Source organism: Erpetoichthys calabaricus, chromosome 5, assembly GCF_900747795.2.
Source record: "Erpetoichthys calabaricus chromosome 5, fErpCal1.3, whole genome shotgun sequence".
NCBI lineage: Eukaryota > Metazoa > Chordata > Cladistia > Polypteriformes > Polypteridae > Erpetoichthys > Erpetoichthys calabaricus.
In genome coordinates, this window is record NC_041398.2 from 198,623,037 (window position 1) to 198,646,032 (window position 22,996).

A 22,996-nucleotide genomic window follows, 5' to 3' on the forward strand; every position below is an offset into this window, starting at 1 on the left:
TAAGATAAAATTTGGAACTCTTTAACTCTGTAATGGATAAGAAAATTTGGCAAATGGATGGATGAACAGTGGTTGGCAATGTCAAATTAACCATTCTATGTGCCTTATTCTTTTTTCTGTCTTTTTATTACATATTTAATCTTTATGCTCCTTTCTAGTTATTAATAAAACTAAATTAGTCAAAAGTTTTATACAAAGTAAAATGTCTTTTAGTACTATTTTACATCATTTTAAATAATAGACATCATGTTACGAATATACATTTAGCTTACATCAGTTGAAACTGTAAGGTTCATGGTTACAGTGTTTCCCTAATCCCATAAAATAAGATTGTTGTGGCAGCTGGAAAAATTCACAGGGAGTAAAAAAGTAAGCAAAATGTTTCCTTTACTAACTCTAAATATATTATATGCAGGGATGAACGTAGGGATAATGTAAAGTACAATTCAACAGAAAGACAAGTCCTAATACCTAGACATATGTCTGTTTAACCATTGTTCATATGGTAGTGGAGCTTCCCACATACCTACCATAAATCATACAAACACTCCTTTTAATTTCTGTCTCTTTCTTTCTGTCTCATGTCTCAGATAGCCAAGCCCCATAATCACTTTCCTGGATTTATTTCAGGCCAGGCTAGAACTTTCACTAACCCTACACCCCTGGGCCTCTAGTTATGCTTAAAGGACTACATCACCAGAGTAACACCTCAGGTGCCTAGTGTATTATAGCAAGAGCATGGTTCCTATGTGTTTTCTTCAGGGATCATGTACCCAAGCATCCAGGAGAAAATACCACATCTAATGTTACCTCCATGGACTCTTGTCAGACAGAGTACCAAGCATCCCTGGCAACTCCTACATCTTGTATTCTCCTACCACAACTGCACTTCTATCTCTGTCTTCTGTCCCCATTGCCCCACACATGCAAAGCTTACCATTCCCTAAGTCTCCCTGCTGTTATGAACTCCAAGGTTTTTACAGTTGTGGTGGATTGCCGGCTTCTTATTCCTGGCCCTCACCCCCAGGCCGCCAGGAGGAGCTCTCCGACAGCATGAACGTGCCCCGAGTTTCCAGCAGGGCCTCATGGACTTTGTAGTTTCTACACACAGCCCTGCTGGATACCTTGGGGGCCACCGGGAGTCGCTGTAGGGGGGCTCGTGGGCTCTTAAGTGCCCTATAACCCGGGGGTACGTCATGGTCACATGACAGGAAGAAACGACGTGCTCCCGGGTTGAAGAAAAAGGACTGTTTACCCTGACCCGAAGGAATAAGGAACTGTGGACTGTTGGGCAGGAACACCTCCGGGTCAGGGTGTATAAAGAGACTGTGGGAAAGCCCAGACATTGAGCTGAGCTGGGAGGTAGGGTGGCTAAGTGTCTGGGCGAGGAGGAAAGAGTATTGTTAGTGATTGTGAATTATATGAGTAGTGTGGACTGGAGGGTGCTTTGTGCATGGGATAACTGTAAAATAAATAGTTATTGTACTTTCACCTGGTGTTTGGAGTGGTACCTGAGGGTCCAAGAGGTGGACAAAAGCCTTATCTGCTACACAGTGTATGTATAGAGTTTTATTCTGAATATATATTAAGATTCTCTTCCTTTTTTTGAACTTTAGTCAGCCCCAGAGAGAGATCACATCTGAACACTGCGAGCGGAGTGCTTCCTGGTGACATTAGCTGAACTCTCTTTCTGTTAGCATCCACTTTTTCTGCATCACCACTAAACTCCACCTTTCCACAGTGCAAATCCCATCTTCATTGTCAAGCTAACCCTGGCATAATTAGAGATGCTTTCTAATTAGCTTACGCTGAAAGGAGATCACTTTTGAGCCAGATGTTGCAGGTTTCTGACTAACCTCCGACAGTCGCTACAGTGCAAATCTTTAAACTGAGATGCTTTGTGGTGTTGAGTTCATGACAATACCCTTGGCGAAAAGGATGGGATTTTCCACTGTGGATGGGTGTAATGTAGTGGTGATGCTATGCAGAAAAGATGGGGGCTGACACAAAAAGAGATCGGCTGATGAAATAAGGAAGCACTCTGCTCGCAGTATTCAAAAGCGGTCTCTTTGTGGCTAACTAAGATGAGCTCTCCATTTTGCTCACATTGCATGGAGATTACTTCTGTGCCAGATGTTGCAGGTTCATGGCTTTCCCCCACCAGTTACCACAGTGCATATTTTCAAACTGAGATTCTTCATGGTGTGAGTCCAAGGCAATAAACATTATTTCAATTGAATCTTTTGGTTAATGTTTTGGGTTTTGATATCTTGGTTAATTTTTCTTTATCTAGCTGAGACTCATGGTTGTTTTTGAACACAATTTTTTCTTTCATCTTCTGATCTATTCACTTTAATTCTGTCCTTACTACTTGCCATTTGTATATCACAAGTAGTACATCTATAATCCCTCATTGACACAGTCAGCAATATGATTCTCTTGCTTTTCTAGAGGCTTACTATATGAATTAGCCATGCCCTATGACTGCTTCTTATTAATTTTTGCTACTGCTGTTTTTATTTATTATTTTACACTCTTGGCCCAGTCTTGCTGCTGTTGCAATGGTGCTTACTGTTGGTCAAGTGTTTAGCCGAAGTTGGGACATGAGACGTCATTGCATTGACATTGTCCTGCTGAGAAATGGACAGGTGATTTATTTACTGAGCTAAACTCAGAGGAGCAAGTAAAAATTAGAGTCAAACAAATAAAAATAAACATAGCCACCAAATCCTAATGTGAGACAAGAATTGAAGTTTAAAAAATAAACAAAGGTCAAACAGAACAAAACTCGTGAGAAGCACAATAACAAAAGGCTTCATTTAGCTATTTTTTGAATTGATTGAGGAGGTTTGTGTCCACAGATAGAATAATGGAAGGAATCCCCAGCCAATCTCATATCCTGCATGTCACGACCCTACAAGCCACACCCTTAGCAACGTGGGAAGCAGCACCAACGACGGTTCTCAAAACATTCTGATAAAAGGGCCTAAAAACAGTGTTCAAGATGTAAAAAATATCAAATGAATTCACTCAACACCTAATCATGACAGGCGTTATAAAATATAGCAGAACACATTACCACACATCTAAACCTTTGGATTCAACAACAAAAAGCTGAATGCCGTTTCAAGCTAGAAAGGGAGATAATATTAGAGTAGGTTTAGTATTTTTTTTTCTTTTGTTTAACGTTTTTAAATGCAAGGTTGTCTTTTGATTTTTGTTTTTGTGCTTTTTTTAGTACCGAACAGAGCCTATTTGCTGACACTTCCAACAGATTGCTCCTAACGAAGTCTAATCCACTTTTTTTTCCCCTTTTTTACTCCTGTGGCTTGCCATTTTCCACCAGGCACAGTAGTAGTGATAGTGTTGTTGTGTTTCTGGGTACTCTTCGCACTACCTATAAAACAGATGGCTTGATAGATAAAACGCTACAATGTAGCAATTTCATAATTCCTGGATATAAAATTCTGAATCCAATTTACCATCACCATGGAGAAAAGTAATTTCTACAAAGGATGGGGTAAAGCAAAGTAATCTGTTACCATCTACTACATTCTTCCGTTTCAAAAAGTTAAATTACATGCTTTAAGATTAAAAACAGAAAGATAACTACTTTCAAAGAAGTTACATCCTTATCTCAAGAAAATTGTTTGTTAGATGTTAAAAAACCACAGATCTGTGTGATAAAGGTGCAATTATCAACCCGAAAGAAAGACGGAGAAGTTTTCTGCACTTCAACAGCTCTGCTGTTATAGTCAAGACACCAAAACCTACTTTCTCAAGGGGATAAAGATACCATTGATAACCACAGAACATGATATCTTTGGCATGACAGCCCTTTACAGAGGTACAGCAATTCTTACATTTGTAAATGCCAATGACCAGTTTCGTACTGATAACATGGCATTAGAAGCTCTGCTGTCCCAGAAATGTAGTCATTCACTTAGTTACATTTCCACGGATATCTCACTCATTTCCCATTTTGATAACATTTGCAGAAGAGAGTTCCAGAATGAGATGGAATCAATGTGGTAGGGTTATAAAAGTTGCATAAAACTGACTCCAGATCTTGTTTTACATCATAAATCCTTTGTGGATCACAAAATTATGCTCATTCAGTACCTTTGTAATTTGATCGTATATTATTGCACTTTTTACTATACCAGTAAGCTACATAATTATTTTCCCCTCTGCTCAAATTGAAAGTAACTTCCTTGATTTAGACTCCATCCAATTTCCAGACATTTTCAAGTAGTTAGTGGTGTGCTATTGTGTGTTCATAAAGCTAGTTTCAGAATTCTATATATGAATCAAGTCTAATGGAAAGTTGATGTGAAACACTGCCTATTCTACGTGTAACAAAAAGTGGTACATTTTTTTGGATCATGCAAAGTCTTGGCTTACTGAGCTTTGTTTCTCTGAGATGTTGTGTTTATGACAATTTAATGACAAATTCCTGGAATGGCCTGCTTGTATGAAAGGTGGAATTTAGATGCAATCACCAGACGTCTCTGAATGAGTGCAAACTGAACTACAAAAGCCCATTTTCTCTCTAACTCAGACCCTGGTTCTCATGCCACATTAGTGAGTTGGCTATAAGGAAAAAATGTCTCTTGTACTCAGAAGTTCATTAAATATATACAGTAGCCACACAATGGTTTGATTTGTCTGTTATTTGATCTAAGGGAGCTTTACACATTTATCAGGCTTGAAACTGAAGTCATTACTGCTGTAAATCTATGTGTGAATTTTTCTCTATACTATATATACTGTTACTATGTCATACCTCTTTTTAGTTATCTACAGTGTTTATCGACTATACAACAAACATTATTTTGTGCTGCAAAAAGAAATATAGCACAAAGTATAAATAATGTTATCACACCATTTTGTCATGCTGTATGTCACTATATAGAAAACAGCAGATTGGTGCGATTTGCCTTTCAGCCATAACAACAGAGCAGCAAGATGTTCACGTCTCAAATAACAGTTTAAAGCAGCATATTAAAAAATCTAAAATTATGTACTTAAAAAATCTTTCTTTCTTTCTTTCTTTCTTTCTTTCTTTCTTTCTTTCTTTCTTTCTTTCTTTCTTTCTTTCTTTCTTTCTTTCTTTCTGCAGAGCAGTGCACAATGTAAACTAAAATGATGCATAGAATTTACAGACCGCAATCTGCAACATCATCAACCAAAATTAGCATTCAACAAATGACAAAATTAGAAAAGAAAAATGTATAGAATATATAATAGACTTGACAACAAAATAAAACAGCAACAAGAAAAAAAGTTCAGAAGAAAATTTCAAGAGTCGATGACTCTTTAAATCCTCATCATTCATGCATGAAGTAACCCAAGGCTATCTGGACAAACCTCCCAGTGCTTATGAAACATACATAGAAGGCCAGCACTGAATGTAGTGATCTTAGAAAAGCAAAGAATGATGAATGAATAAGAAACCAAAGATGACAGCCATTGTGGACAAAGATGTGATAAGCTTGATTTGACTTCCTAAAGTTTGGGGCTTACTCATTTTTGAAGGCATCATGTGCTACTTGTAGACTGTTTAGATTCAAAATTAAGCTACACTCTTAAAAATATTGATTCTGTATTTGCCATTTTTTAGTTCTATACATGGTTGTATGGTTCCTCGTAAAACTATTGCTTGACAAAGCACAATTTCATTCTGGAAAGGGTTCTTTGCTTATGAAATGAGGTTTTTTATGCTTTGACAAATTTCCTGATATGTGAAAAAGAAAATGCAATTTTTCATGTATGGTAGGCTACATAGCCGGGAACTAACAGACTAAGAAATCTGGATTTGGCATGTGTTGTTTTATGTAGAAATAGCCAATTTAAAATCAGGAACCTATTGTTATTTCACAAATTTCTGACCATCTACTTATGGTTATTTACTGTATGGACCTGTGATGGATCTAAAAAATAAAAGTTCCTTCTGGAACCTGCATGTAGATGGGTCTTTTTAGAACCAAAAATGTTTCTTCTATGGCATCTCCCTGAAGAACCACTCTGGCACCTTTATTTTTTAAGAATGTATGTCAAAGTTGATGTAAAGTGAATAGGTACAAGCACCTATAGGACAAGTATACTATGAAGAAATGAAAAGTTTTACTGAAGAGGAAACTGTAAGAAAATAATGTTAATGAAGGAGCCAAGAGATGAGAGGCATGAAGAAGCAGAGTGAGTGTATAAAGAGCATAAACTCAGAACAAAGGCATGCAGGGAGTTTTACTTTGAAATGTTTGTCATTAAGTGACACAGAGGCAGCACTAGGAGATAAATAGCTAAACAACTTAAGAAAATTATAATGTGTCTTTATATATTTGCTTTAGCACACCCACAAAGAGATAAAACTGTTTGCATTGATCTGTTGCTTATTTAGTTAAAAAATGAATGCGACTTAATGCTATTTAAAAATGGTGCATTTTAATAAATGTCCTGATGGAAGTGTCTGCAGGTGAAAGATGGAGACTAATTAAGACCATGTGCTGGGAAGGCCTAAAGAACAGCAAGCGTGCAGAGTACAACACAGGACAAGTATCATATCTTCATTATAGTAAGTGTGAGGTCAAGCTATCTAGTTCCCCTACGTGAAACCAAAACCTTCAACTCCAGTACTCCACAGTGTCACTATTTTCAGGATTTCATTAATGTTAATATTTTTATTTACACGTACTTAACTGTATTGAATCTCAAAATGTCCTTATTTTATGAACGTTCTTTCTCAGATTGCAAGATTATTTTTTTGTGCATTGTGCAAACATTCCTTTGAAAAACAATCATATTTGAGTAATTAATGAAAAGTGAAAAGACTAGTAACAAGTGAAAAAATCTTGTAATGAGACATGAAAAATAGCTGACATGCCAATACTTGTTGGCTGGAAAAGCTGAGAATATCAATGTCCTATTATGTACTGTATATTATTCTCTGGACATGTCTTCAGCAAATGCAAGACATCCTCAAGAAAAGATGACAATTCATTGCTCAACTTCTAGAGTATAAGCAACTAAGCTTGTTATAAATGTGTTTGAACCTCTTAGGTTGGAGTCGGGGGTTATGGAGGTTTTGTAAAAGGACAAATACCACCATTCTGATTGGAACACATACATTGTAGAAGACTTGAAGAAGAGGAACCATGTTGAAGTTTGTGTTAAAAGAGAGCGTGTTCTGAGACTTTCCACTTTAGAAAATAATGATTATCCAGATCATCAGTCGTTATGGCCTTCTTTTTAAATTTTTGTCTGTCTTTTGACATTTATTTTATTTATTTGTTATGCTCTTTCTGTCAGAGTTTGATGAAAGCATCTAATGTGATTGTAATGCTGATTGCTGCAGATAAGATAGATAGATAGATAGATAGATAGATAGATAGATAGATAGATAGATAGATAGATAGATAGATAGATAGATAGATAGATAGATAGATAGATAGATAGATAGATAGATAGATAGATAGATAGATAGATAGATCTTTATTGTCATCGTCACTTTTAAGAAGGAACGAAATTGAAGGTGCAGTCGACTCAGTGTGAGGCATAAGAGTTAAAAAGACAAGAAGAAAGAAAATAATAAAAAAAAGAATAGTAATAAAAGTACTTTACAAAATATACAAATTGCACTTGTTGACTTAAAGTCTATATTGCACATTGGGAGAATGATATGGAGCAGTTTTATTCTGAGTTCAGGGCCATGATTGCTTTTGGATAAAAGGTGTTTTTAATGCGGTTTGTCCTGGTTTTCATTGCTCTGTATCTCTTGCCCAATGGCAAAAGGTAGAAGAGGCAATGACCGGGATGTGATGAATCCTGTGAAATGTCTATTGCTTTTTTGCGGCATTGGGAGGTGTAGATTTGTTCCAGAGTGGGAAGGGTACAACCAGTTGTTCTCTCCGCTGTCCTGACGACCCTATGGAGCGCTTTCCTTTCTGAGGAAGTGCAGTTGCCGTACCACACACACAGTCCGTACGTGAGCACACTCTCAATGGAACAGTGATAAAAGGCAAGGAACAAATTTCTGCGGAGATGGTTCTTTCTGAGGATTCTCAGAAAATACAGTCTCTGCTGCGACTTCTTCAGCAGCTCCTGCTATAGCAGTACTTGGCTGAGCACATGTGTCAATCTGCTACAGTATGTAATGGATGCCATACATTTTAACAACAATGGCTTGCTTAGGCTAGTCTGAAGTTTACATACAAAAGGCTAGACTAATTTGTCAAATGAATCAAAGGTAAGGTTTTGCTATGAATAATATATTCATGATCTAGCTCTTTTAACTTTTTTGGTTTGCGTGATAAACATTTGCCTGATTAAATGCTTGACTCCTGCTTGTCATACGGTTATAATTTCTGGTTTTGTGTTCAAAGTCACTGAAGAAAAGAAACAGAAATAAAATTCCAGCAATAATCTCTTTAAATGGAAGCTTTTCTTGTCAGGCACACTGATGACTTTTGTCACTGTAGGCACACTAGGGGCCTTTAGAAAGAGTTGCAGCTAGCTGACTGCTTCATAGCCATCTCTTACTGCAGATAAGATTGATCCAAGGTGACCATGAGAGTGAGATTAAAACTGCCCGATGGAAGGAGAGACGGGATAGTTGATGCAAGAAGTTAACAGTGGAAGGAGGAGAAGCCAAGGTGTTAAGAGGTTAGGGTGGGAGGTGGGCAAACCACACTACATGTTAGACTATTGTTTACACAGGCCAGAAAAGACAGCAGTGTGTTTTTGTTTAGTCATTTCAATGAAAGTTACTTTCATCCATCTCTGGTGATTACGCACTTGACATAAAACCAGGTGTGGAAAAATAATATGTGAGTACACTCACATTTTAATATTGTACAACTTAACATTATAATGAAGTATACGTACAGGAAGTAGATGTAGAGGTGGTCCACTCCCACAAGTATCAATAGCAGGTTAGACTGGTCTCAGAACACAGAGGAACTATAGAAGAAAGGGCAGAGCAAGTTCTTCTTCCTTAGAAGACTGCATTCCTTTAATGTGGGAAGTGACTTCCTTCACATCTTCTATAACTCTGTGACGGCCAATGTGATTTTCTGTGCTGTGGTGTGCTGGGCTGGTTAGATCACTTCAAGAGAGGACCACCAAATTAACAAACTAATTAAAAAGGCAGACTCTATTATGGGATGCATTGTTGTAAGCAGTAATTCATATTGGAGTGAGTATTAATAAAGTTTATTGTTATAAATGTATATATTATATTAATGTTATATATTGTTATAAAGTTTATAAAGGAAGGAGGAGCAACTAGTAAGGGGAGGTGTAGAAGTGAAGGAGATACATGGTGAGTGTAGCTCAGTGCTGTAGGTACACTGTGGTCTCATTAAAAGAATTGTCAAAAAGCCCTCAAAACTGGGGTGACCATCTCTGAGTGCTTTTCTAATGGATATCAAGGACTACTCTGCTACGTTACTGAGATCACTCAACAGCCAAGAAAAAAACAACACCAGGGTCTGGTAAGGTGAAAATAGCAAGTTCCATTCACCCACTCTTACAGTATCACATCTAGAACAAACAGCTTTTACACTCTCGACCCCCTGGAGGTAGAAGCAGAGGTGAGAATTAAAATAAAATTGAGTGCCATTATGAAAAATGCTGCACATCATCTCTCTGACTGTGAGTATGTTCAGCCAATGAAGTATTCAGCAGAAGTCTGTCAAGAAATGCTACTGGAGCTCCTTTATATCAGCAGCAATACGTCTGCATAATGCCTCACTGTGATTATGACTGCCAAGTCAGAAGTTTTCTTTCTTTTCAAATTTTCTTCCTTTATCATTCTGGGGCGTGTGTCTATATATATTTATTTTCTTTTTTATTTATATATGTATTTATTTATTTAAAGAGCTTCAGTGAAAAGCTAAATTTCCCTCTGGTCACAAAGAAAGTTCTATTTACAATTTACAATATAATACAAAAAGTTTACTTTTTTGCTTACTATGTAAGACAGGACTGGAAATTAGTTTAAATAAGTTCATACAGTTAAGAGCAACATATTATATGTGTCATATTCACTAAAAGCTTCAGACTAATAACTCACAAAACTATGTCATTACATCAATAATTTTTGCAACGCTGCTCATGTCAGTTGAGGAAGCGTAATCTGTTCTGGTAGCATTCAGTGTAAGGCATGAAACAACTTTAAATGGGACTTCACTCTATAATAGAACAATATTGCTTTTGTCATTTTCAGAAAAAATGTTTTAGCCCAGCCAGGTACAGTGCCCCAACAACCTTATCATCTAAAACAAACTGATCAGAAGTGGTTGTGTTGTTCTAAAAAAAAAAAAAAGTTCAGAAATACTACAATGTTACATAACATTCTCAGTCGCATTAATTCCAATTATAGATGGCATTGGGTGTGATGAGGATGGACAGGATTAGGAACAAGTACATCAGAGGGTGAGGTCAGCTCAGACAGGATGGTTTGGAGACAAAGCCAGAGAGGTGAGATTGTGTTGGTTCGGACATGTGTAGAGGAGAGATGCTGGGTATATTGGGAGTAGCATGCTAGGGAAGGAAATACTAGGCAGGAGGAAAAGAGGAAGGCCTAAGAGAAGGTTTATGGATGTGGTGAGAGAGCAAGATACAGAAGAGAGGAAAATATGGAAACACATGATCTGCTGAGCTGACCCCTAACGGGAGCAGCCAAAAGATAAAGAAGAAGATAGGTGGCTGTGGGCTTGAACCTGTCCCTGTTGGCATCAGGCACAAAGCAGGAACCAGGGTATCTGTCAATGGAATAGCACACTCGCCCTTATTAAATTCACACTTGAACCTAATCCACATGGATCATGGGATGTCAGAGGAAGTCCAAAGGGCATAAATCAAAACACATATAAGCACATGGAGAATTGTTGTGGAAAATTCCTAGTAAATAAAAATATTCTTGAGTCTGTTCAATCTTAACCAATACTTTGGAACCAAATCCAGGTTCCTACCTGATAATTTAATCCATATTTGTATTGCTAAAAAATAGACTTTTTTCTACAGAATTCAAATTCTGAAGCACATATACACAAAACACATACACATACACATATGGATTTTTTATGCTGCAAATATAACTACTAAAGTAATAAAATGTACTATAGATAATGACTTGCATATATAAAAATCAGTCATTCATTTTCTAACCTGCTTATTCTTGAACGGGGTCATTTGGGGCGGTGGGGGGGCAGGAGGTGCCAGAGCCTATCCCAGCTAAAATAGGGTGCAAGGCAGGAACAAAGCCTGGACAGGGTGCAGACTCCACACAGAAAGAACCCAGGACATGAACCCTGGTCTCCTCACTGCAAGGCAGCAGCACTACCATTGAGCCACTGATAGTTTCCAGATCCTGTTTTTAAATGAACAGAGCAGTTATGTACTTAAAGTTATGCAAAAGGGCAGGAGAAGCTTTTTTGACTGTAATAATGAAAAGCCTGAGTTACCATAAATCTAAGCTTTACATTTTTACCTGTTTCACTTCAGTTGTTGGATTGTTTCTGACTACTGTGTTTTACTTCATTTTGTGTATGTTTGCATAGTGATTGCATTGCTTAGCTTCTCAAGAGTATATAGACTTTTGAAATGCATGCTTCAGATTAAATGTCAAAAATATATATGTATTTTTACATTATGTACGTTTTGTTATTTGTCCCATCAGAGGTCAATAGTCACAATGTTCAAAAGCACTAAAGGAGTAATGGTACAAGTTGACCTCTACAGCAAACCTGCTTTTTATTACAGCATAGTCAAGAAACAAACTAGCAAGGAATGAAAATGACTCAAGTGATGGGCAATTTAGGCTTAACATTGAGTTATTTGTGGAAGTGAACTAGCAGTCTGCTTTGGCATCTTACTTCCCCATTAACCTGTTGCGAGTTGAAAATAAAGGCAAAGTTGAGCAGACAGTACTTTTCATATTACAGTCCCAGTGGCTGTTCATTCAGGCTGTATGCAGATAACAGCTAGCAGCGGGCTTTTCTAAATGCTAACACAAAAACAAATTCTCAGTTAAATGACTTTCACTGACCTCCAATGCAGAAAAAGAGGTTCAGAAAATGGATGGATGGATTGATGTACATTCACACAAAGAATGGCCATGAATTAGAGCATGGTTGTCTATAACACAGCCCTTCATTCAGCATTAGATAAAACAGCTCCTATAAAACACAAGCGAGGTCTCCTTTAAGCGTCCAGCTCCTTGGTATAACTCAGAATTGCGATCTATGAAAGCAGCTGGCTGACGCCTTGAGAGAATGTCACATAAGACTGGCCTCACTGTGCACATCCAGGCTTTCTCTGATCACCAAAGAGTTTACAGAGAAGCACTAACTACTGCCAAGAACACCCATTATGGCAGAATAATAGAAAGTGGCCACGATAACCCAAGGGTTTTGTTTTCTGTAGTTAATAAACTAATCGAACCCGCATCTGGCCCAACTACGTCTTCTACTAAGTCTGTGAAGAATTCCTGCACTTTTCCATAAAAAAATTAAAAATCTAAATAATCCAACTAACATAAATACATCATCTGTTTATATCTCTCCCTGTTTTTCCACTCCATCAAGCTCCTTCTCTAAGTTCTCACCAGTCACATCTGCGTTTGTTAATAACCTGCTTTGTAAGATGAGGCTGACTACTTGTGTACTGGACCCCATCCCCACCACACTACTTAAATCCTGCCTTCATGCCATAATCCCGACTGTTACAACAATAATAAACTCATCCCTTGACACTGGCTCTGTATTGCTCACTTTTAAAATCGCTTCTGTAACCCCAATGTTAAAAAAGTCTGGTCTTGATGCTGACAATCTTAACAACTTTCGGCCTATTTCCCACTTACCTTTTCTGTCAAAAGATCTCGAGCGTGTTGTAGCCTCCCAACTCACCGATTACTTAACCTCTAATAACTTGATGGAACCCTTTCAGTCTGGTTTCAGGGTGCAGCACAGTTGTGAAACTGCTCTGCTACGGGTAACCAATGATTTGCTTATGGCAGCAGACTCTGGACAAACCAGCATATTATTCTGTTAGACCTCAGTGCAGCATTTGACACTGTCAGACAGGATATTCTACTGTCCATAATGGAGAACATGCTGGGTATCTCTGGCACTGCCCTCCAGTGGTTCAAGTCCTATCTGACTGATAGGCAAGAGTTTGTTAGTCTAGGCAACAGCAGATCCAGCTCAGCGCCTGTCACACAAGGAGTTCCACGGGGCTCTGTCCTCAGCCATCTACTCTTCTGTATTTATATGCTTCCCCTTGGCCATATTATTCGTAGCTTTGGACTGGGTTATCATTTTTATGCAGATGATACTCAACTTTATTTCAATGTTAAAAGTGGAACTTCATCAGAGTTCTCTCAGCTCACAACCTGCCTCAGTGAAATTAATACCTGGATGGAGCAGAACTCTTTAAAATTAAATTGCAACAAAACTGACCTCCTGTAAATTGGGACTAAAATGCAGCTTAATAAAATGAGCTCCTTCCTTGTCCATCTTGGCGGTGATCTCATCAGACCTGCCTCCACTGCAAAGAATCTTGGTGTCATTTTTAATTCATCCCTTTCTTATTCCGCCCACATAAATCACATTAAGAAACTTTCTTACTTTCACCTCTGTAACATATCCCATGTTTGCTCCTTCCTCTCCTTTTCTAATGCTGAGAAACTTGTCCATGCTTTTATCACATCCCGCATCGATTATTGTAATTCCCTACTGGCAGGTGCCCCTTCTAATCTTATATCACAGCTCCAACTTATTCAAAACTCGGCTGCAAGAGTCCTTACTCGAACCAGCAACAGTGAGCACATAACACCCATCCTTCTCCGCCTTCACTGGCTCCCTGTGTCCTACAGAATCGAATATAAAATCCTACTAATAACCTGCAAAGCCTTAAACGACCTTGAGCCAAACTACATCAGTGATCTTCTCCATCACTATGTGCCTGTCCACCCACTAAGGCCCTCTGATTCTGGCAATCTTGTTGTGCCCCACACTAATCTACACTCCATGGGTGACAGGGCCTTCAGCTGTATAGCACCCAGATTCTGGAATGACCTACCGAAATTAATCAGGTCAGCTGACTCCACAAATTCTTTTAAAAAACAACTCAAAACTCATCTGTTCTGGAAGGCTTTTAGCTCTACTTGACTTTATTACCCTTCTCTCAGTTTACCTTTATGTCAAGATGCTCATGTCACCTGTATGTGTGTGTGCTATACAATCAATTATGTTGTCTGTTAGGCTTTTTCTCTGAATTTACTGACTTAATCTTCTTTATTTATTTATCTGGTTTGTACAATGCTATATACTGTATGCCCTGCTGTTCTATCTTAAACTCTGTGAAGTGCCTTGAACATGGGAAAGGCGCTATATAAATAAAATGTATTATTATTATTAGTATTATTATTATTATTATCTATGATAATCAAAATACACAGCCTAAAAATTCACAATCCCTTGTTGGAATTAATGGCATTAGATTAATAGATTAAGGAATCTAACGCTTTACAATCTTCATTCTGGCTGGTAGCGAAGAATAATGGATGAACTAGGCAAAGGTAGATGCTGGGGAGCAGTTTATTCCCTTGCATGGTAGGTGGCAGTGTTACTCAGACTCATGAAGATTGTTTACATTATGTATAGTTATGTTATTATGGCCTGCTCATTCATGGAAGGTGTTGTAGATAATAAAAATCCTTTATTTTAAGATCAGAGTCATGTTGGGTGAAATTATGTCTAGTGTTTGGAGCTCATTGTGGCGCCCCCTAATGGTTACTCTAGGGTTTTTGGTTTTGAGTTTCTGCTTGCTAAGCAATTACAGGCATGTTTTATTCATATATTTTGCTTGTCAATCATTTGTTTTATACATTTTATTATACTCTTTCTTATCACTCTGCACATGCTACCCTAAAAATGTATATATGGAAAGGGGTAAACGATCTCAAAGGTTAGGTGTAGCATTGTCAAAACAGATGTGGCATGGCAATGGAGAGATCAGGCCATATGATGCGCAAATAAGGTGAAAAGCTGCATGACAGACATATTTTGAAAACATTTAAGTAATGTAATCATTATTTTGGATTGATTTAAAATAAATATCTTCCTCTTTTTTCCATAGCAATATGGTACAATGCAGCAATGTCTCTTCTATTGATCTTCTGAGTCTGTTTTTCTGTACCAAATGTTGCAGGCAGTGAAGCAAACATTCATTCATTTTTCATATCTACTTAGTGTATCCCAAAACAGTGGTGTAGGGGGCATCCAGCACATCCAGCACAAAGCAGAGACAAGTCAGAGACACGCTCATCTATCCACCCATATTGATCAACACTCGGAAATGTAAGGTTGCCACTGAAACATGTATGCATTATTTACCGAATATGGGATGAAAAACAAGATATAAAAACCAGCATGGGCACAGACAGGAAATGTTCCTGAAGAAAGTAATGAATACATTTCTAATTTTTAACTATATTTATTTGTACATAGTGATCTTAACTTATCTGTAATTGCCAGTCATCTCCAGGATTATCATTAAAAGTAACAAAGTGAAATTTTGTATAACATAACATTTTCAGACTTGTTTCATCCAGGTTAGGGTCTTTGGAAGGTATCCCAGTAGCACTGGATGTAAGGCAGGAAATAGCCCTAGCCAGGGCACTAGTACATCATACACACACACACACACATCCTCACAGTCAATTAGGGATTATCAGTTAACCTAATATGTACATCTTTGAGAAGGAGACTCTTAGTACCTGCAGGATAACCCAGGCAAACACATGAAGAACATGCAATTCCATATGGACAACAACTGAGCATGGAATGCTAGACCCACGAATCATCAGAACCATCTACCGTGCCACCAAATGAGAATATACAAATGTATATCTTGAATTTCAGAATTAGGAATTATCTTTCCTTCAAAATTAGGTCACCAGTTGGCAACCCAAGTTGTTGGATTTCACAACTCTTGTAGCACTCAAGAAACGCTGCTAAATGTAAGAAAACTATAAGAAACAAAGAATGATATTGTTGTCTTCAAGCCAGATCAGCATGTTCAGTTTACTCAGGAACAAGTGAAGAACCAAAATATTTGTTGAAAGATTACTAGTACAGAAAGAGTTTGGATCATCTCCAATTGAGTTGGAAAAACAAGGCTTAAGTCAAATTCTGCATACACTTTTTATACCCTCTACCATAAAATCATGTTGCAAAGGATTGATGACTTCAGTGAGGAACACCAGGGAATGACAGCAAGAGAGACGAAGAAAACAAAAATATCAATGAAATCAGAAAGCTGAAAAAAATTATGTTCTACAAGCCAGAAGTCATTGTACCAAATTCAATGTTAAATCTGGTAAATGCAGCACAGCAGTTTGGAAACACATAGTAGAGTGAACAGTACCATCTAGTGAGTGGAGTTCCAGTAATCGTACAGAGCCATTTACAATAATAATCTGGTCAACAAAGAGGACTGAGGTAGGAGTCAGTGGCAGATTCTGCTGACAAGTTATTTATAAAATGCAAATCCATCAGCTACATTCAGGACACATATAGTGATTTCAGTCAAGTTGACTAACTGCTTCAGTATCACCCTGCACCCTCCATTTACTCCTGGTTGTAGGTCAACAGGTATAGTTTACCTTGGGCTGACAGAATCACCAGAGTTAGGATATTATATTAAAAGAAAGAGGTAGTATATTTTTTCGAATATTATTCTGTTTTTTAACATTTCTATTTGCAATGTTTATTACGGAAACTAAATATTGCAGGTTTCAAAAATCTAATGTAAAACAACGTCTGACTTGCATTGCATTGCATTGCATATTTCTAAAAATATGTGTTAATAATCTATTTGAGACGTACTCAGCTGGAATTTCCCATATAGATACTGTACATAAATTTTCTAAGGTATACTTAAAGAATGCACAAACTTCTATAATAATAATTCCTTACATTTATATAGTGCTTTTCTCACTACTCAAAGCACTTTGTGCTCCACGCAGGGAGAACCCGGAATGCAAGTGCATGATCTCTTTCCTGTAAGGCAGATGCGCTACCATTGCACCACCTTTACACACTCTACTACAAGAGTATGATCACAAGCAATCCAGTGAGATTTTTTAAATATAACATTGAACTCTAAGAAAGTGAAAATTTAATGTGACATGTTCTTTAATGGTCTTAAAAATCCTTAAAACAATTAAAAACCAAACTGCTTTGTTTCTGTCTGTTCAGGAAGGAAGACTATTTTAAGATTTTTCAAAACTGTTTTCTAGAAGAGTTCTTATTATTTTAATGTTTAATTAGGTAAGAAAATAAAGCATTATCTACCACCCTCATAATGATGACAAAGACAATTTATATATAGTAGCTGTCCCCTGCAGCATTGCCCGCATAGTAGTGAAACAGGACAAACTTTAAAAAATCAATGAAAACATTTTAAAAAATGTAACAATTTGTATTGAGAAGAATTTATATTGACAGCTTTCATATCCGAGGGCCTCTTGATATACAATATTTTTGGTTTTGCTATCAGGGGTGAGAATGTAGCTGTGATCTCCCTGCCAAAAATGTAAAAAGTTGGTAAAGGTATTTGTGGCCAAGCGAAAAGTAGGTACGCTCCAAAGTCAAACATTGCCCCTGTATCTGATCATGTTCAGCTCTGACAGGAGAGTGTCCCCCATGTGCGGAGAAGAGCACGTGGCGTGATATCTCTGCCAATGAGCAGGTACCCCCTAAAACACACATAGCTGTGATCTCTCTCTGAAAAAGTCATACGTTACTCTTTAATAATCTCTAGATGATAATGTCTGATGAACAAACAGGTATCGCTAGCTAAGCAGAGGCAAGGTGCACTCAAACATGTGACGAGAGGTACTGTGACTCGAATGGAGGCTGGCGTGTGAGTGAGGAGGGCCCCGCCTGGCTCCCTATTCCTGAGGTCCCACCTCCCCCTTCCCTTTGCCCTCAGCCTGTCTCTCAGATTCGCACAAATAAATCAGTGCCGCAACCGAACTATAATACTTGGCACGATGAGAGGACTCACAAAATCAACTAGAATGTTCAAGCAAATTATAGAGAAAAACCTGATCTAAGTCCATTAAGTAGTTCTCTCATGAAAAGCAGACAGGCATACAGACATGCAGACAGATGTTGGATTGTATATATATATATATGACCTCTTTCAGACTGATGAGAGTTCACGTACCTTCTCTTGGTCCATGTTACTCTGGTTCATAGGGGACATCTGTCTCTTGCTCATCACTCATTCAGCATTGAAAATGATCACACCGTGTCTCAGTCTGTGTTACAGAGTGCCTTCCTTAATGTACACTACCACTCCTAATAAACACTTAGCTTTCTAGCTTCTGCCCACTGCAGCTCTCGCCATGCATTTGTGTGTAAAGCTCCTTCAGTCTCAGCACTCAAAGCCAAACTGAGTATCTACTTCCCTACTGCAGTTGAAAACTAACTTTAGCAAACAAAGGGAATTCTCGTTCTTTCTCACTAAACATATTCACCCCTGAATGTCTGTGTTATGGTCAAGCCACGGTTCCTTCCCTTTTCATGTTTAATTGCTTATTTTTGCCTTCTTTGTTCACTTTTCATTGTTGTTTATTTTTTCCATTATTTTTTGCAATATTGTTCTGTTCGTTTATTATTTGTCTATGTAATATCTGATAATATGATTATATTTAGTCAATATACAGTTTCTATGTGTGAGAATATGGGTCTCTGATGTTTCATGTATTTTATGGGTGGTTCCCCAAGATCTGGGACCACCTGTCTTATCACCATTGAGGAACTGCACCCAGCCCTGTAAGGGATGATGGGAAATTCTGTCCCTCTCCATTCACTGAGTGAATATTTCTGTTGCTATTGTCTTTGGATTTGTTCTTCTTCCTTTACTCTTTGTGCCACATTCTTGGGGTTTTAATTTAATATTTTTATTAGGACATTTTTGCTAATGAATTGTCTTGTTGGCATCTCCTTTTACTTCTTTTACACTCTTCTGAGCATTTTTTTAAATTTTCATTTTGTAAATAAATCTTTGTTAACACTTTAGATGCATTTTTGCAGTACCTAAAGCGTTACCCATATTTTGAGCTTTTGATATTCTGTGCTATTTATTTTTGAATTTAAATGCATGTCCTCCATTTTGAAGCCTAGTCTAGCCTGACGCCTCCCAGTCACCCAGAGACAGGCTTGCCTGGGTGAGGCCTATATTAGAGCTGGCCAGGTCATGTTTTTAGCCTTTTTCTAGGTCTTTTTAAGGCCTCACCCATTTTTTAATTTTGTGGTGCCTAAATCACAACAATCTATGTTTATGCAGGCAATGTTCACTTTTATCTTCACCACATAAATAAGATATTATCAGGAAACCTTGCCTCAAACTCTAATGTTCCAAGTAGCCCTTTACCTTTTTCTAACATTATAACTGCATATGGCTTTAATGCATTCCTGTCAAGTGCTGATTCCATTTTTTATTGCTTGTAAAAATTGGTGTTAAATGTGATATATATCTTAAAACTTAAAATACTTAACTGACTATATTTCAGATAATTTTTTTAGATTTTAAGATGGTATTACCATTAAGGACCACTGGACAACAATTTACATGTATTATAACATTATGTTCTTATGGTGACGTCATAGGCATTAAAGCTCAGCCAGTTGGTTTGTCTGCCAGTTGCTGATGTTGTTGACCAGCTGGTGTCACACATGTGCGATTCGGAGGCAGCTACAGGGCCTAAATAATAGTAGTACCACCAGGGGGTGGCGAGCTGCACTAACTTTCTCTCTCTGTCCTCTGCAGACTATCGACGGGAAATCCCACTAGGTGTGGCGTTTTGATGGTGTCACTTCGGTACTGGCATTATCGATGACGTCACTTCCGGCACCGGTGCACGGACAACACCACTTCCAGTCTTGATGACATCACTTCCGTTTCCGGTCCAGATGACGTCACTTCCCTTCACAGCCAGTAAAGCCATCTTGTTCTCAAACTAAAGTTAGTTCTGTTTTGGATTTCAACCTGAACGCAACTTAGAAAAATACGCATTTGCTCCTAGGGCATATTATACGGGTGGCTGCCCCAAACCTTTGATATCTCTTGACTATCTTTGTTACAGTGGCATGGTCGGCAGGATGATAGAAGCCCAGAAGAAATCAAGGACAGGACCTAAAAATTAACCAGGTGGGAGAGTACCAGGGCAGAGTTTCCGATAGGGTGGGGGGGGGGGGGGGGGGGGGGGGTGGTTCGTCAATAGAAATGCAGGCTCTGCTCCCATTACACTGGACTTACACAGTGGGCACAGAGAATCTACTGCTGCTCTGGTTTTGAATAGGAAGATGTCCTCTGTGCTGAGTCCACACTATTATTCATTGTTCCAAGACAGAACCTGTCACTTGAAATGCTGCTGTTATGTCACACATTCAGTCACTTTCCTTAACTTTAGTGGCCACTATTTGAAATGAATAATATTCAGAAAACACTAAAATAGTGCTTAATTTGAATTAACACACTTTAGACAACACAATGCAAAATGTACTTCCATCATTGTATCTGCCAAACTTTTACTTTGTCTAATTATTGCCCAGAAACAAATATTTGACAACATCAATGTATGTACATTAGACAGTTTTTTCTTTAGCTTGCAAGATTGTAATAAATAGGGGCCCTGTGGGCTGGTGCCTCCTCCAGGGCTTGTTCGTGCCTTGTGCCCATTTACATTTTATGTTATGTAATTTTAACAGATAATATCACAGGGTTATGCAGCATACATTCACATAGCCTCCATTTTCTAACCCACATAACTCAAGATAGGATTGCAATGGACCATAACCTAGCCCAACAGCATCAAGCTCAAGACCAGAACCAACCCTTGATACAGCACCTGTCACACACTCATAATGGGCTAGTTTAGATTTTCCAATTAATCTAACAAGTGTGTCTTTGGATTTGAGAGAGAAAGAACCAGGAGAAATAAGTCATTTAAAAGAGTTTGTCAAACTCTGAATCAAATGACATGCAGGGGCCTGGGGCAAGAAAGCTAACGAACCTAAAAAACAGGTTTTAGGATCACAAGCGAATCATAGCCAGAAAAATCTAGTGGAGTTTCTGAAACCATTCTAACAAGAACTGAGTCATAGCGAAAGTCTACATAATATCATGCAATGGAGTTTTGTCTCAGAAAGGGTCATTATATTGTCATGATTGTCACATGTATAATACAGAGTATAGTGGAATTCTTACTTGAACATGCTAGAGGTGCCATGATTAGTGAACAGTATTTTATGACTGGCTATAACAGCATACCCTTTTTGTAGCAGCATCTATCAGCATCCTTTACAGACCTCATTCCTGCTTTGGATCAGTTGCTGCTTGGATAGACTCTTGTAATCATTGACACTGTACTGCAGAAAGCAAACTCAGGAAAACAACTGAGCCATTTTTCATACTAGATACATAAAAGCAGGACAAAATCCATTTAGAGCAAATGGATTCAATCCTTTCAATCCTTAGCATGAAAGGATTAGAATCACATAACAAAACAAGACTGCAGAACAGTCACACAAGCCAAGTAAGTTCATTTTAAAAATCATCAATCACCTAAAATGGAGATGCAGAAGACTGTGGATTTTTTTTCAAATCAGTAATTGAGCAAGCAATCCATTTCTCTTCTGCTAGCCTATTTGAATTTCATCTACCCTTCAGTTTTAAGAATGGTTACTTTTACCTTTTTTACAGGGTTGATTCCTAAGTTACATCAACATTTAGATCTATAGTACATTTTTTATTCAAAGAGTGTAGCTCAATTGGGTTTAAAAAGAATAAATAAAGATTATAATTAAAAAAGTAAATATAAAGTTAACACAGAAAAGCCCTTAACAGAAGTGAAGGTAAATTAATGTAAAACCTAATTTTAGGGTTTCTTGAGTCTCTAATGTCTATAAAAAGTCATATTTAACAAATATTTGGTATGCTCAGATGAAAACAACATCAATCTGGGAGGATGCTGCAGAAAATAAATCTCTACATAATTACAGTAGTTTGTGAATGTTTATGAAATGATTCAATTTCATAAATGTTTAAAGCAAATACTATAACAGTAACTATAACATAAATGATCTATAAAAACTTAAATGGCAATGATAATCTAAAGATATAATGTAAATTATTACACATGCTTCATAAATTATTGCATATTTCAAAATCCTCTAAATTGTCCCAAGACTAGGAAAGCAAGCATAACGTGCTGCCCCATGACAGGTAAACAACAGTGACACCAACAGTGAAATACTGTAGATTCAAAATGGCTGCAAAATGACATCACCTACATAATATGTAAATAAAGCAAAACCAAAGTATGAATTAAAAATTATTTGTTGAACTGAGGCACAATGGAAAAATAATAAGGTTTATAACATCTTGGTCTGGAGGTCTATTAGTGTTTTCTCAGCCCTTTGGAACCTTCCTTTTCCTCTCGGTAACATGCAAAGCAATCCTAGCATCAACTGTGTTGTATACCCCTCTGAGATTCCATGAGACTGTCTCTTACTTTCTGCCAGACCTTTCTAATCATTTCTTTCTAATGATACATGTAGCATCCAAGTGACTAAAAAGGATGAGTTATTTTCAGTTCTTCACTTTCTCTTCAGTTTCCTTCTGAGTACTTAATTAAATCAAATAGTGAATGGTGCATACACATGGGTGGAAATGGAGACAAGCTAGATGTTGAACTGTTGGTTTCTTTGATATTTGCATCTTATCTTTATATATATATATATATAAAATCCATCTGTCTGTATGTCTGTCCACTTTTCACAAGAGAACTACTTAACGGATTTAGATTATGGTTTTCTCTATAATTTGCTTGAACATTCCGGTTGTTTTATGCAACTTCTTTCATCACACTAAGAATCATAGTTCTCTTGCAGGAGTGATATATTTGCGCTAATCCAAG

General features: G+C 37.6%; 2 protein-coding genes across 5 annotated transcripts in view; both read right to left on the bottom strand.

The window, feature by feature from the left end:
* LOC114652160 (FYN-binding protein 1-like) overlaps positions 1 to 22,996 on the bottom strand; it is a 1,204,993-nt gene that overhangs the window by 128,295 nt on the left and 1,053,702 nt on the right. The window lies entirely within an intron of this gene.
* LOC127527982 (FYN-binding protein 1-like) overlaps positions 1 to 22,996 on the bottom strand; it is a 218,789-nt gene that overhangs the window by 85,847 nt on the left and 109,946 nt on the right. The window lies entirely within an intron of this gene.